We start from the raw sequence: 17,707 nt of genomic DNA, 5'->3' as shown, positions 1-17,707 counted from the left end.
ACATATAATACTAAAATCTTTCAGGAGGGTTACGGTAGCAGAGGTGGGTTTGTCTTTACTAGAAAATTAGCTCCTAAAGTCATGTTAGAATACAGCCTTGAACAGTCATATTCACTAGTGTAATGTTAAACATAATGCTGTATAGACAGGAGACAAGTCGTGCCATGTGGGCTCACCCACATGGATCTGACAATGTTAAACACAATCTTGTCTGTTTAAACAATTGCTACTAAGTCATGTTTAACATTTTGTCAAGTGGACATGGGTAATGTCTCTGTCTACACTGACCGCAAAGACTTTTAACATTGTGCTAGCTAACATGACTTCTCAAGGTTATGCTTCACAATAAATTAATATTCGAGTGCGGATTAGCTTAGTGAGGTTAATTTCGCCCTGTTTTCAGTTCAATTCCCCAACAACCTTGTGCATTTCAAACCATGGATCTCTGTCTGTGCATGCAGATCTTTTCACATTTGTCTCCCAATTCCATTCCCTTTTGATAACATAGCTAATAGCACATTTGGCTGACAATGACATAAACATCTTTGATACACAATCTCCCCCTCCCCAAATAATGAACATAATAGATGGATGCTCAAAGAAGTTTAGTATGATGAATGCAGACTAATTTATACAGCATAGAGCATCCGCTGGATAGTTCACAGTGCTAGATTTCTCCTTCCATGCCTAATGTATTCTTGCCTGGTTGACTCAGACCCATGCCAAGAAGGCTTGCCACTCAGGGTATGTAAGCGCAACACTGTTTATCAAATATGTATCAAAAGGAAGCTTGCTTGCAGACAAAAGTGAGGATAGAAAGAGAAGTTGTGACCCAAGCCAGCCAGTGATGAAAAACAGAAAACCAGGAACAGGCTTGGTTGCGATGTAAAGCCTCTTGGGCTAAAGAAGAGGCAGGAGCCTGGTGATGAATGCAAAGAGGATTCTTTATTAAGGATGCTATAGGGTTGTCAGCCACTTCAGCTCACAGACTTAACCAATCCTGCGTAAAGTTACAAGCATGCAGAGTTTTCCTATACTGTACACTTTTATTAAGCAATCATTGAATAGATTGCTGACAATGCCACAGGAGGAATGGGAGCATGTACAGAGGAGAGAAACTGGAAACAGAACACAGAGTCTGAAACGCCTTGAACTCTGGATCCAAATTCTATAGCATGAGCCTGTCTCTGGTTTAAATTTATTCTTGAAATAGCTTTGGTCCAGATCTGTGATACTAGGAGCAATATAGCAGAGTTTGCATATTTTGCTTTAGCACGAGAACCAAAGAAATTTAAAACAAGAGCAGAAATCAGACTAATGTTTCTTGGTCTAATTTCTCATGGAAATCCTAGCAGTATGTTCTCTTTTTGCTTTCAGGAACACCGCCACTTGACCTATTTTCTACTGACGTTTTCCTCACATGCAGCATTTGCTTGTAACAAAAAAGAAAGAATCAACTTCAGACAAAGAGAATGGCTTCTGATGAATTTGTCTCATGAAATTACAGCCTGCTTTGTGAGTTCAGTCAGTGACCAAATTCTCAAGAGCTGTAAAAGTCTGAGCAGCAGTGCAATTGCAAGAGGCTTTGTAATCTTCTCAATATTTAATTAGTTGGGAAAGTCACTCTCTTAACGGGCAGTGAAAGACTGTCTCTCTCTCTGCAGATTTAGAATTCCTTAATCAGATCTAATAGATCCGGTGGCATTTTGTTTTTGTTTTGCAGGGGAAGGGAGGAGGCAGGGACGTGCCATTTTTCATGAAGCAACATGGCAAATTTCAGGGGGCAGCACTATGTTTTATATAAATAATATAAATAAATGGCTAGTCTCAAGTGAGCACTGCTTTTATAAGAAGCTAGAAATATTCCAGAATATATGGTAAAAAAAGAAACCAGGCAATACAAAGATTTCCACTCCCTTTTCCTCGTTACTTTGGAAAAATTCCAAAAAACAAAGGATAACTTGTATGTAATTTGTTCAAGAACAACAAATGTCCAAAAAAGCAATGTCTAAACTTCAGTATTCTGAAGTATCTGCTGTAGGAAAGTTACTTTTCATATAAGTTCATTGGGCTGCAGTGTAGACATATTCTCTGGTTTTGTGCTCCTTGCCATTAAGCAGTACAGCATAACATGAGAAGGATCCTTCATCAGTTGCACTCGAGCATTTTCCATTAAGCCATGACTCCAAAATTTGCCCCAAATGTCTGCATTATATCTCACCCTCTGACAAAAATATTTTCATAGATACTAAGGTCAGAAGGGACCATTATGATCATCTAGTCAGTGTCTTGAAATAATTGTGAAATACAGAATAGATTTTGACAGGATCAGATTTCTGGCCACACTGGTTGTCTGCTGCAAATTACACCATGTGCTACTGGGGACTCCTTGGGGCAGCAAAAATAGAACTTGCATACTACTGCTTGAAAACCACACATCGCTACCACTTACGCTTCCTTTAGCTGTTCATTTATGGCACATTTTTGAACAGTTCTGATTCCATTCAGCACAGGGCAGTGTTACATATGTGCACTTGCCTGTTCTTTAAAATACATAAAAACAGCCGCTCAATTTACTTTCCTCTCGTTGCTCGTTACAAGGTTTTTGATAGTCCAGATAGGCTTGTAAAACCGACCAATGCCTTATAGTCTAGGTCCAACTCTAAGACAATAAAACTCCATCAAATGACCTTTATGCTGAGCCATTAAATTAAGTCCTACAATATAAAGAAATCCATCAAAGCCCCACACTGTATTCTTGGACTGACAGCTAATCAGTCTCTGTTAGGCTAGTGCTTGTGCAGTGGTTGAATTAAAGCAATTCTTACATTTTCATGACTAGAATTCTGGTAAAAACAGAGCAATGAAAGCTTTAAATATAATAATGAATGTTTATTTCTGGAAAGATGTTTTCTAAGAAAAGTAACATGAATAAAAGAGTAAACTAGGCAAGGATGGTGACTAATAAAATTCTATTGTACATGTCTGCTAATCCATACGCTTGGCGATTCACATATGAGAAAAGCTTCCTTTCCTCCCTAATTTTCAGCAAGTATTTCACATTGGAGGTCCAGATTCAATAAGGGCATAATTTTAAGAATGTGAATAGCCTCACTGAAGTCATTATTTTTCTCAATCAGGGCTGGAGTCATGCAGTGGAGTCACTCATAATAGATCCAGGCTGACTCCCATTGACTTCAATTTTGCAGGATGATGGCCAGTCAGGTATAATTATTTTTTAAAATATGCTACAGAACATATATTAGTATATATAGTATATTAGTAAAGTAATGTCTGAAATCATAAATTAATAAGTAATGCAGGTTTCATAATTAAACTGTAATGGTAAAATAAAGGAATGAGTTGTGGTGTACCCAGTTACAGGGGAACTCTTTTTAAACCAAGGAGCCAAGGTTTGATAATGATGTACTTAAAACCATCAGCAAGGCCTTGTGTATTTCTGCAGCAAGCAGGACCTAAATTCTCAGGCAAGGCTCCCTGCTTTCTGTAGCACACAGCAGTGCCTAACTTTGTAGCAAACTAGAAATTCTGTGGCAGCTTCCAGTAAATTTAAAAGGGAGAGTTTTAATCAATTAAATATGAAATTGAATAATACAATCAGCGGAGTATTCCATGTGCTATTTATTTTTATATTGAAGTAAATTGATTTTTAATAAACCCCCACATTTTCAGTTTTAAATTTGCTGCAAATTTTTGCATTGACAATACATAACTGCAACAAAACAAGTTGTCAGGAGGAAGCTGGATATAGGACAGTGAAGGATTTTGACACCATGGGCTCTTTGGAGGAGGAGGTTTAGGGTGGTTTGTTGTTTTTCACAGAAGGCAGTGAAAGCTTTGGGCAATGGGTGGGTGGGGCAATGAATACTCCTCTTACCTCCCTCCTTGAAGCAGAGTCAAAGGTGGCATGAAATGTTTTTTGGGTGACTTGACCTTCTAGACCTAGTCTAAAGGTTGTCCACTGTTCTGAATCCTTCATGCCTCATCAGATGTCACTTAGGACACAAGCAAGGCTCCACCATCTCTGTCTATCCAAGGCCACTCTTTGCATGTACCCTATGTTAAGTCCCATAAGTTTTCTCTCCTTGAGTAGTGTTTCTAACAGCATTTTCGCTCCATTGGTATTAGCATTGTTGGAAGCCCCAGCATAGACCTGTTACCAGCTTTATCACCAGATGATCCCATTTACATTATTAGCATGCACATGTTGGGAAAAAATTCCCTCATTTTTATAATTATAAGGAATCAGAGTGGGAAAGACATAATGCACATCTCTCCCTCCCCCTTCTTGCATCCTTCATTTTGAAGGGTTTAAAAAACAAAAGCCACAAGCTTTTGGCTGCAAATGGAGCAAAAGTCTGTTGTTCCTCTTACTCCCTTCCACTGTCCTTTCCCATTCCTCCCCTCAGTTCAGCTGCTGGATTTTGCAGGCAGCTGGGTCACTTTAAATTTAAAAGTTTTACTTATGAAATAGGTTCCAATTCAGATGGTTTTTTTTTCATGTAAATGTCAAACGTTAAAGCAACCCAGCCGCTCCTGTAGCCTTGTTCCACACCATGGCCAGAGAAGAGTGGAGTTGAATTATGAGGAATTTCTCTTTGAGGTTTGGCACTGTGAGAAATTTTGGAGTCTTTCCCCCCACTCTCAGTTTTTTGCTATCAATCTTCCCCATTGCTGGCCTCAGTGTTCTCTTGTTCACTGTACCTAGCCTCACCTTTGCTTGCTTATCTATCTGATGTACCAAGTGTTCCACACCATAGCAGCTGGTGTAGTGAGTTGCTCTCTATATTGGCTCAGAATATGGTGAGAGCCTTTCAAAAAGTAGTCTCCATGTTGGAATAGGCAAATATATTAGATAAAAATGCATCACCCAATCCAGGCCTGAGAGATGTACAAAACAAGGAAGATCTATCGTAATGAGAAAGAGAGCACCTGATCAACTTTCCTTATACCACTCTACTCCTCTTTGCACCAGGACTCTTTATAATTCACATGCTGTAGAATAGTAAAGGCAGTTTTCTCTTGTTTGCCAGTTGGGAAAGTTCTTCAGTCTCACAGTAAATAGCACAGTACCTTTCATTCTTGACCAGTCAAGAGGCCTACTGACAGGATCATGACTTTTGATGTACATAGGAAATCCTGCCCTGAAACTCATACTGTGTTCATTACATTGATATTGCAGGCAAGAATTAAAAAATAAAACTGTTTCAAATAAGTTTTGCAGTTATGCTCTTGCGTTGTCTTTCTGTGGCATCTGGGATCCATCAAACTCTTATACAGCTGGTTAGATGTCAAACAAATTGAGTAGACACAAATGTTGCTTTTTCAATTTCTCTGAATTGTTGCTATTGTATAGAGGTTTCCTTATTTCAAACCTAGAATAAGCAAACTCTTAAGAAGCAATACTTATTTCATGCTCACCAAACTTTTTTTACCACGAGCATTAGATGACGTTCTATAAAGTGTGTATGATAAATTTGATTATGCTGCCACGTATTTATTGTCAGGGGAAAATATAGTATGATAATTACTCAATTGATGATACAAACATAATCAATACTAGTTTATTAATGTGCTACTGGAACTATTTTTTCTTAAAAGTTTTGTGCCATTAGTACTTGTGACATGCTATGGTTTTACTCTGTGATTTCTTTTTTATTTTAATTTTTATAAAATTAGGAGCACTAATTGGAGAAGGGATAAATTCATCTCAAGAGCAGTCAGAAGCAGACTTGGGATTATGTGCGTAAGGATTTGGGCCCCATTGCTCTGCCGGCTCTGAGACTGGAGACAGAGCGGCGCAACAATGCTTTCATTCTCATGGTTTTTTTGTAATTTTCGTCTCAATTTTCTCAATATTTGATTATGATTGATGTAAAATCTTCTCTTTTTTTAAATCACAATTTTTTGAAGCCTGACTCATAATTCTGGAACATTTGGGGTTGGCAATATGGATATTCATCAGAAGGTGTGGGAGCTATGGTCCTGTGACCTTCAGCCAGGATTAGTTCATTGGGCAACTGACCTTCAGCCCCAACTAGATCTGCCTCAAGGCAAAGCTAGGAAGATAATTTAGGAGAAGCTGCTTCTATTCATTTTAATGATAAACACACTGGCAGCCTTCTGAGTGATTGATGTGTTTTGATCATCTGAATTTAAAAAGGCTGACTTAAGCACCTGCAATACCCACAGTCATATCTACAGGGCCTCTTAATCAAGGCTGGGTTGCCACCTGCTTTGAAATTCATGGAACAGTCCTGGTTTTCAAACATCTGTGTCTCATCCGATGAACCTAAAACTTGCAGGATCAATTAAAGGGCCTTAAATTAATTTTGCGCCTCACAATACAGTGTTGTGGTGATTTTGCATAGTTTCAGCATTATTTGATATCAACAGATGATGACAGCATTGTTTCACAACAACAATGTTGTGACAACAATGTGATGACAAAACATGGTTGCGGAATCACATGACCTAATGATATGAGATGCATTGCTCATGGAGAGGAATGTAAAGGTTTAGGGGGAATCTCAGGCTAATTTGTCTGGCCAATTCCTAAATCCTAAAGGCAGTGTGAAAAGAGATGTGCATTGACAAATTTGACAGTAAGGAATTTAGGACAAAGGAACTAAAAATTTTTGAAGGGTTTTTGATACCCTTTTAACCACATACTCAAAAACTTCCTGAGCTAGAAACAATATCCAGTATTAGTCCCTAATCCAGAGAGAACAATCTTTACAAGTTATCAAAAAAAAATTGTATCATGGAAGCATTTGGATGATGCAAATTGGTAGAAAACTGTTTCTTATCAGTTTTTTTAATGCTAAAATTATTTTCCTGTTTTCTTGTCGTCCTTTCTTCTGCACAAAATGTGAACTTATGACAGTTTACTGTAGTTTTTTGGCTCATGGAATAACACTGTACATATGCCAGTAAATCAGGATGTACAGTGTCTCTTCTGTATAATTTGCTGGATAACTTTCAATGTCAACCAGACCGAACTGTTTTTCTTGGAGTGAATTTCAATAGCATTTATATTTATATTGCACATTTCCAACATCTCATATGTATAAAACTAGAATTTATTCCATTGGGAAACTGAGGAATAATTAATCACTTGTCCGCCAATAGCATCCATTTCACAATTGAATTTATAAAGAATTTCTTGGGGATCTTGGGGTGGAGGCTGGTGGTGCAATTTCTTCTGACCTATGATTTCCATACTCCAGGGTTTTTTTTTGTTTGTTTGTTTGTTTTTCTACACTCTCCTAAATGTAGTGGGAACATCAGCATTTAAAATGTGAAATATCCCATTGTATTCTCATTGTACGTTACTCTGGAATTTGTCTGCTCCATCATACAGTGCATATTTCTTCGCTAATCAACCTAAATATTTATTGAATTTCAAAACTAAAACTTTTAAGGCCTGATTCTCACTCAGGGTATGTCTTCACTGCAAAAAAGGTGCATTCTTAATTTGGGATAGATAGCCTGTGTTAGGTAACTCGGCTTAAAATAGCAGTGAAGGTATGACGCCTCATCTTTTAACTTGGGTTAGCAGCTCAAGTTCTACCCCAGGCTTCCCAATAGACTTTGCTAGCCTGAGTTAAAAGACTTTCTTTTTCAGTGAAGACATGACCTCAGGTCTCTTTACACCATTCTGTCAGTGTAAAGTGACCTTAAAATGGACATAAATTACATTTACACTTGTTTTACGGACCCTATACAATGCCAGAGCAGTGTAAACATACCTTTGGCATAAAGCTAATGTTGTTAAATTCTTCCCCGCTTATAAACACAACTATGAAGTACTTGGTGGGTACAAAAGTTAAACATGAACAACATTTTAAGATTCATCATTTAGGGCTATCAGTAAATACTAGCCTTCATTAAGGGCCCAATCCTGAAATCTTTGCTCCTGTGACTAACTCTTGCTCAGATAAGTAGTCATTTTGAAGGCAATGGGACTGCTCATGTAATATTTATATGCAATGTAGTTGTAGCCATGTCAGTCCCAGGATATTAGAGAGACAAGGTGGGTGAGGTAATAACGTTTACTGGACCAACTCCTGTTGGTTTGTAAGCTTGTTTCTCTCACCAACAGACGCTGGTCCAGTAAAAGATATTACCTCACACACCTTGTCTCTCATGTAATATTGGGTTATGTGATCAAAGGCTGCAGGATTGGGGTATAACTTTGAACTTAAATCTAAGCTACTTGCTAACTTTAGCTACTCATCATCCTCCCCGGAAAAAAAATTACACAATTTTTGTGAAAAGCTGGCCCATTTCAAACAGTTGACAAGAAGGTGTGAGTAACGGTAGGGGAAAAATAAGCAAGGGGAAATAGTTTTACTTTTTGTAATGATCCATCCACTCCCAGTCTTTATTCAACCCTAATTTAATGGTGTCCATTTTGCAAATTAATTCCGATTCTGCAGTTTCTCGTTGGAGTCTGTTTTTTGAAGTTTTTTTGTTGGAGAATTGTGACTTTTAGGTCTGAAATTGAGTGACCAGGGAGGTAGAAGTGTTCTCCGACTGTTTCCCCATGCTAATTTTTCCCCTACTGTTACTCACACCTTCTTGTCAACAATTTGAAATGGGCCATCCTGATTATCATTACAAAAGTTTTTTTTTCTCCTGCTGATAATAGCCCACCTTAATTGATTAGTCTCATTACAGTGTGTATGGCAACAACCATTTTTTCATGTTCTCTGTGTATATATATCTTCCTACTGTATTTTCCACTGCATGCATCCGATGAAGTGGGGTTTAGCTCACGAAAGCTTATGCTCAAATAAATTTGTTAGTCTCTAAGGTGCCACAAGGACTCCCACTTCTATACTAAAAAAAGAGAAGTTCTGGGGTAGCGCAGAGTTCTTGCTCCCTTTTGCCACTTAATCCTTTTCTGATGCAATTGGTCGCTGTGCAATACACACATAACAGCCACACGTGTTCAGAATATTATCTTGCAAGTGGAATTAGTTGAATAATGGAAAGCAGACTAATCAAATAATAGCTTTTGAAATATTTTAAAGTAATGAATATTATTTGACCAGCTGTACTTCCATCTCTGCTGGGAGCTGGGATTAGAGTGACTTCCCATGAAATATAGCTGACCCGCATACAAGGGTTTCAAGCTACCCGTGTGAGGTCCAAGAGTTCTGTTCTCCACCCTTCACCTGCCTGAAATTCTGTTCTGCTGCTATCAGAAACCTTTGAGGTTCTATTGACAGATTTGCCTGACCTCATCAGTATGTTTCTATACACTTCTTTGTTATAGTTCAAGACAATGGGTTTTTTTTTTTTTAGTTAGCATAGAATTGTGTACAATTAACTGTTCCTTTCAACAAGATAAATTATACTGATTAACCAGTTCTTTCCATGCAAGGATTAATCGCTATTACTAATACCTAATTCTCCTTGCTGTTTAATGTATTAGACTGAATACTCAGTTACAGTACACAAATAGAGAATGCATTCATGTTAATTTTCCTATTCATTTTTATTAACGCCATCTAACAAATTTTAAATTCCAAGGAAACTGTTTTTTAACTCAGTCATATTGAAGGTGAATCAAAGGCCAATTAAAATTGAAGTCCAGATTTTATTTTTTTTAGAACACTATTACATTAGACAGATTGCATGGTATTTCAATACCAAGGAAGTACCAGAGTTTGGCAGATTGATAAATAGCATTCTAGTAACAACTTGTAGATTGCATTCACAAAATATTCCAATTTTGTTAGATTTTCCTGCTGTGGGTCAGTGCTACCTACTGGAAGTGGCATTTTATATCCAAACATTTCTCTAGAAACTATTGCGGCCTGCTGCTTTCCTCTCATTTTTCAGTTGAGAAAATTCCAGTGTGTGTTAATTCTTTCTGAACTGCAATTCCAAGTATCATATATACTTGATCATAAGCCAGTTCGTTTATAAACTGACCCCCCCCAAGATGGATAAGTAAAAATGGAAAATTTTTATGACCCATTCATAAGCCGACCCTATAATTCAGGGGTCAGCAAACTTTGGCTCCTGGGCCCTCAGGATAAGCCGTTGGTGGGCCTAGATGGTTTGTTTACCTTGAGCGTCCACAGGCACGAAGGTAAACCTAAGTCAACAAAGTGTCCCAGGGTGCCAGCCGGACCAGGACAGCAACTGGTGGAGAAATTTTTTGGGGGGAGAAGCTGGGGGTCAGGGGAGTAACCCCTGTGACCACCCCCCACATGAGCCCACCCCTAGCCCAGGACCCCCACACTCTCCCCATCCCATCCCTTCCCACCTTAGCTGGGGAGGGCCAGGGGAGGATGTCTCTGGGCTGTCCAGAGCTGCTCCGGCAGGCTGGGCAGTGCGGCCTCAGCCTGCTCCAGAGGGCCAGACCGGGCGGTGCGGCTACAGCATGTTCCAGCGGGCTGGGCCGGGTGGCACGGCCACAGCCTGCTCTGGAGGGCGGGGCCGAGTGGTGCGGCTGCAGCCTGCCAGCCCTGGAGCTGCAGCTGTTTCGGAGGCTGGGGGGAGAGCAGCGCAGCCAGAAGCGGAGAGACTCTGGCCCCACCTCTTCCCTTTTGGCTCCGCTGGCTGTGCTGCCTCTCCTTGCCCCCTCTGTTGCGGAGAGGGGCTGTGTCCCACCTCTCCCCTCTCTATACCTGTTCATAAGCTGACCCCCTTCTCTGGTGCTTCCCTTTTTTACTAAAAAAAAAAATCGGCTTATGAACGAGTATACAGTAATTGCAGTACCACTTTAAAATGTATCTGATGGCCCAATATTTTGGGTGCTTTGCTACTTTAATATTGTATTACGTAATGCAGGGAAATAATATGCCATGGGAAACTACCTTCCCCAAGCCAAACGTTTCATCTAAGGAAAACCACTATGACTTCATGTCATTTTTTCCATCTCTGACAAAGCAGTGGTTTAGGTTTAGAGCCTGCTTCCTTTGTGAGCTGGAGAACAGTATGTTTGGTTTTGTGTGGTCTTGTGTAAAACAAATCACCATAAAACTAACAAAATCCCTGAATGTTAGTCCCATGTCTTTACTGTGCCTGTTGTTTCCCTTGTTGTGAATTTTTGCAGTAGGCTGAGTGTGAAACAGAGATTACGCCATACACAGATGGTCTTGATATTGCTCAAAACAGAGGTCCTGAAGCAAATTATGCAAAGATATCCACTTTCCTCTGTTTAAATACTTGGCTATCCTAATATTTGCCATAAGGTCTATATTTCCATATGGTGAAGTGTCCACCCCTTCATTGCATTATGCAAGTTCATGTAAAAAAACTCAGTGACAAAATGCACTTAATCTTCTAATTTCTGAAATATGTTGATCAGCTGTTGTTTTTTTCTAAGAGAGCTATGATGTAACAATGTATATGAGAGAGCTTTACAGTACCTTTGATAGCAAATAAGGATTTTTATTCGATCTACCACTGCACTGAGACTACTGAAGAATGAGAGAGAGAGATGAATTCATAAAGGGTGAAATCCACTCCTGTGCAGAGCACTAGCACAAGTCTTTTCACCACTTGTGTCCCACATAAGTCTTCAAAATATAGGTCTTGTCTGTACAGAGATAAATTTCACCCGAATTGATGTACATCTTAAACTGAATTATGTTATTTGCAAAAGGCCTATAAACCTTGATAATCATTACAGGAAAAGTATAGTAAGAGCATCTAGTTGCAACATATGATTACAAAGAACTAAAAAAAAGTTCAGATGTTAAAAGTAATTTTAAAGGCTATATCTGAGCTTCTTTATGGTTCGATTCTGCTGACCTTATTCCTGCCTGCTTAGCATCTTATGCTGGGAGATGACCTGTTGATTTTAATGGCACTACAGATGGGGTAAAGTACTGTACAGTATGAATAAGGATATTACAATCTGGCCCTTATTAATCAGTGACCAACCTGGTGACTTGTTTGTGCATTTCAATAGATGTGCTTGTGTGGCTATTCAGCCTGAAATCAGGAACTCCTGAGTCCTTATCCCTGCTTTGCCATGGTCTTGCTGTGAGACCTTGGGCAAGTTACTTAACTTCTGCGACTCCATTATTCTATCTGTAAGCCTGGGATAGTATTACTTTTTTTGTGTCATAATGGTGTTGCAGGTATTAATTGTTAATATTTGTGCAACACTTCGAAAATCTGTAACTATATATACGTGCTAAGTATTAGTGACGTTTACAAGATCAGGGCCTTACAAAGAGTACAACAGATTTTATATGGAAGCTCATTAAATTAATCCGAAAAACACAGAAAAGTAGAATTTTGTGCAGTGAATTTCATGGTTGCCATGGCTGCTTCTTTGGTATTTGGTATCTGGAATTCAGGCTGAGTTCCTAAATCATGATTGGTCACAAGTTATGTGGGATGGCTTCTGCTCTTGACTATATGAGTCTAATTCTCGTAACAGATTTCTGGTGCAGCTACTAGCTGAAGCCAAATTTAAAATTTGCTTTCCATTAGTATTTGAGTGTGAGCTTAAAATCTGTGTTAATGAAATTCAGCTGCATGAATATTCCTGGAAACCAAACACAAAAGGGTCATGAAGATGGTTGGAAAAAATTCATATTAAAATTCAAACAAACATTCACAGGAAATGGTTTTACACTATTCATGTGGGTCTAGCACAGAATTTAGAAGTAAAGACTATTCTGTGTTTGTTTTACTGCTGTCTCCCATCATCTGTTTTGGGGGCTTCATTCATTTACAATAGTGCTAATCAGGAGTAATTCCACTGAAGTCAATTCAGACACACCAGAATAAAATCACTGTGATGTCAAAATCAGGCCCTTTTGCTTTCAACCACTTCTGATTCTGATTTAAAAGCACAGTCTTGCAAGTTGCTGAGTACCCTCAACTTCTTTAGAAGTTTCTGGGAGTCTGCGTGGTCAGCACCATTTTGCAGGATTAAATCCTAAAAATGTGTACATGGTATTCATCAATAAACTGGAGGAATGAATTCTGCAGATTTAGCATTTATTGTTTGTTATTTTAGGCCACTTTACACTTGATCTGATCTTAGAGGCCAATGTTCTGGGGTTTGGTTTTAGAGTAAACAAGACTGTATCCTTCTTTGACCAGGACAGCACATCTTAAAAGTATGTGTGACAGAGCTCGGGTTTATAATATAGTTGTTTCGACAGTTCATTTGTGATCGTCTGTAGTAACGGGGCACATTGTTGTTCTCTGTCAGGATTTATGGCCATGCCTTCCTCATTTCTGCAATTCTTTATTGCTGCAATGTCCTGGGAAAGTTTTTATCTGAGTATGGTAGGTGATAACAAAGTCTTTCACATCAGCATGACCAATCAGAATGTTAAAGTACAATTAGTGAGGCTTGTTGTGTTTTCCTCAACTGTTTAGGCTCTATTTATCAAGAAACTTCAAAGTGAAGGACATTCTCAAACGCTCTTAAAAATTTCCATGCTTTACCTTGAATATAAAAGAGAGAACAAAGGAAGTGGAACATACAAGAAAGAAAAAAATGGATAGAAAATTACAACAAATTGAAACACAGTTTGGAGACACTTGGCCTTCTGCTGACCAAGATCAACAACGGAGAGTGTACCATGCCACTCAGCAACATGCAGTCAGAAGTTGACACTTGATGTGAATGATTTTACCAATTACAGCTGTATGTATAATCTTCCACTCTTGATCAAGGTCACTGAGAAGCTCTGTCTGCAGCAACACCTGACTTCTGCCAATAGCTTAGATCGCCTCACAGTTGGATTTAAAACCAAAATATGCCACCATGTGGAAAGTGGTTGTGATGGTATAGCATCTCTTCTTTAGCTGTAGCCAACAGATGACTCCTTGTCCGTAGTCCTTGTTCAGTAGGTGCACATCACCTCTCAAGATCTGACACTAACACCTAGTGGCCGGACTGGGAATTGTGCGCTTGGTATACAATGTATGCCAATAAAGGGCCTTTCTGGGGGAAATGCTGTGGTGAGGAAACTCTAGTATCATAATCCTTAATCTGACTGGCTCTATGTCATTAATATCTTTTTTATTATATCAGATATCTATCTAGACGTATAGGCTATGTATCACCATGGAATCTGAGAAACTTAAAATATTAACTACCTGGCTTCCTCAGATAGCTTGGACCATTTCTGGGGAAAATCATAACCAAGACTTGGAACCTGACTTTGTACTCAGTATCTGAGCCACTGTAACAAGCAAAGCACTGGAATGAGGTGCTTTAGGAAGCATGCACTTCTGAGCTGGTAGATCACTGCATCCTGAACCAACTTCTGAGGGGTGTTGGCTTCATTCCTGTGAATGTAAAATTGCTGTAATCAAAACTAGAGATTATAAATGTCCTGTCATATATGGATCACCATGGCCAAGTCTGAGTCTATAGGCTAGAGCATAGTTTTCTGACTAGATGTAGATGGCAAAAGGTCTTTATAGGAATCATTGGGATACCCAGTAGTAGTTGAGTCCAGAAAGACCCTAAACCTATAGATAATCTAATCCAGCAGTTCTCAGACTATGGGTCGGGACTCCAAAGTGGGTCGGGACCCCATTTTAATGGGGTCGCCAGAGCTGGCTTAGACTTCCTTGGGCCCAAAGATGAAGCCCGAGCCACACCACCTGGGGTTGAAGCTGAAGCCTGAGGGCTTCAGGGCTCACGTTACAGGCCCCCTGCCTGGGACTGAAGCCCTTGGGCTTCAACTTTAGCCCCCCATCTCAGGGTGGAGGGGCTCAGGCTTTGCCCCCACCCACTGGGGCGACAGGCCTCAGGTGGGCTCAGGCTTCAGTCCTCCCTCCTGGGGTCATGAAGTAACTTTTGTTGTCAGAAGGGGGTCACAGTGCAATGAAGTTGGAGAACCCCTGATCTAATCTTTAACCCTCTGTTCCTTACCTCTTCCTGCAGCTGGTCAACATTCAGGAAGGTGATTTTATGCAAAAATTCAAAGTTGTCTGTATCTCAGAGGGTTTGAACTTAGGGCTGGCCAGAAAACTATGTTTCCGTTTTGCAAAACATGTTGAAGTTTCAACATTTGCTTTTGTTCCAATGTGAAATGAAGCCAAGACCTTTGGAATTTTTTTGCAAAAAATCTCGAGAGAGAGAAACACAGCTCAGAATAGCCAATAGCCCAGTGGTTATGGCATTTACCTGCACTGTGTGAGAGACAGGTTCAAGACTGATATAGAGCAGGGACTGGAACCAGAGTCACATTGGAGTCAGTCTTTCTTTTCTCACTTTAGCTCTTCTCTTGCTACTGTTCCATTTATATAAATAATTAAATGTTTAGCATATGAAACAGGGACTAATTCTGTAGGCTGGTGGTTGCCTGGGAAGTGGGAGACCAAGGTTCAACACTCTATTTCAGAATAAAGGCTTGAACTTGGGTGTCTCATGTCTCAATTGAGTGCTCTACCCATGTGGCTATGATGAATTGGGTTCATTCTCTAGTTTTGACCTGAAATGGCTTTCTGAACCTGAGAAACCTTACTGACAAAAATGTAATTGATAAGAGTTTTGCAAAATCGTTCGGTTTCAATACATTAGCATTTTCCAGTTGAAAAAAATGTTCCATCGAAAAATTCGTAACCAGCTCTATTTGAATTGGACCTTATCACTGGGTGGGCTGGCCCTTTAAGGGAGTTGGATTTAGCCACACCCTGGTGATGGATTTGAAGCCAGGGATCATGTTGATAATCTTAGACAAAGTCACCTTTGGGGCTAAAAATAGCAGTGTAGATGTTCGGACTTGGGCTGGAGCCTGGATTCTGACGCAGGGGTGATGGAAGCTCCCTAAAAGTGGGGGGGCCACCAACGACCGAACCATAGCCCCAGCCACTGTGCCTCCCCTGAGGCCCCTTCACCCAATGCCCTGCCTTTGCTGCACCTCTTCTTCCTGAGGCCCCACCCTCACACCACCTCTTCCCCCCAAGATCCTTTGCCCTGCTTGCACCTCTCTACCCCCTGCTCCCGTCGCTTGCCCTTAGGGCTGGTAAAAAAAAGTTATGGGTCATAGCCCTCTGGTTTTTCCTGTTCCATAGCCCTTGCTCTGAGACCACCCCCCTCGTGGTGGTCTCAGCACCTGGGTTCCAGCCTGAGCCCACACATCTACACTGCAGTTGTATAGTACCTCAGTCTGAGCTCTACTGCCTAAATCAGCTGACCTGGGCCAGAGTGTAGATGTACCCAGAGAAAGCTGTAGGGAGCAGGTAGGTTCCTGCAGGAGACCTGGGGTCAGGGGGTAGGAGCTGGAAAGGCTTGGAACTACCTGCAATGAGGAGCAGAAGCCTTAAGGGGAAGACACTTGAGAAAATGCCAGGCAGCAAAACCCAGGTTTTGGTAAATAACTGTAGAGCCCAGAAAGTCGGCTGAAGAAAATGTAAATTGGGTTAGATTTGTTTTAAGTGGACATGTGAATTGTGATGTTTTAGTAAACTAGATGCCAAACAGGGGTATTACTTGATTTACAAATATCTGGCTACCATTTTGAAAACCTCGAGAAAGGGAAACTGAGACAGTGTCAGGGCTCAATGCCAGATCAGCTATGACCTGTTACAGACCTTTTTTTAGTATTTCGTGAAACTTTTCCTGGATATTTTTTAACCAGAATTTTTACTTGGGGGGCGGGGAAGGAAGGGGTTGCTTAAAACATGTTTTTCAGTAAGCAAAACATTCCAATTCCAATTTTTTATGATGATGGAAAAGTCGCTATATCACTGACAATCTTTCACAAAAATATTTTGTAAAAAGGCTTGCGGGAAGGGCAGCCCGCACGTCCCTTGGCCCTCACTGCTTCCCGCAGCCCCCATTGGCCTGGAGCGGCAAACCGCGGCCAGAGGGAGCCGCGATCAGCCAAACCTGCGGACGCGGCAGGTAAACAAACCGGTCCAGCGCGCCAGGGGCTTTCCCTGAACAAGCGGCGGACCGGCTTTGAGAACCACTGGTATAGGTGCAACTTACACCAGCAAAAAAGTGCTTTTGTCAATACAGCTTATACCAAGTCACAGAATGAAATGAGCTATAGCAGCAAAAATACTTCTATGATGGTATATCTACAATAGGGCTTTTGCCAGTATAGCAGTGTTGCAAACAATCACACTCCTAACCAGCGTTACCTATTATTAGCATTATAATGTAATATATCAATTTTATATTAAAATTCATATAGTAATATAAAAGTCAAAACAAAGTAAATGTGAAATGATAAAGTCAAAGGTAAAATGTTTTGCTTATCAAAATGAAAGGTTTTGACATTATGGTAACAGAAAGAGAAAGTCAAAACAGTTCATGTTCACTTTTTCCTGTTGAAACTTTGTCAAAATCAACACATTCTCATGAAACATTTTGATTTTGAGTATTTAAATGGAAAACTGTCCTATCAAAAAAAAATTTTGACCAGTTCTATTTTTGGCCTAGCTATTTGGTGATTCTTTTTTTCTGTCTGTTCTATTGTTCTGTTGATTGCCACATCCCCTACGTTTAAGAACAGTTTCACCCCACATCTCCAGTCTGTCTGGATGTAATTTCTTTCTAAAGTAGTTTACCTCTCTTGGTTATTACGCTATAATTTAGGAAAGAGGAACAGAGGTTCGGTACCTAGACACAGTTAAAGACAATCCTTACACTTTACAAAGACAAGACCAAAGGCAGACAAAGGATGGGTGGAAGGAAGTGTTGGGATTTCTGGGTTTCACATGGAGGACTGAG

This window comes from Caretta caretta, chromosome 1 (genome assembly GCF_965140235.1).
Source record: "Caretta caretta isolate rCarCar2 chromosome 1, rCarCar1.hap1, whole genome shotgun sequence".
Classification (NCBI taxonomy): domain Eukaryota; kingdom Metazoa; phylum Chordata; order Testudines; family Cheloniidae; genus Caretta; species Caretta caretta.
Note: the sequence above shows the minus strand (reverse complement) of the source record.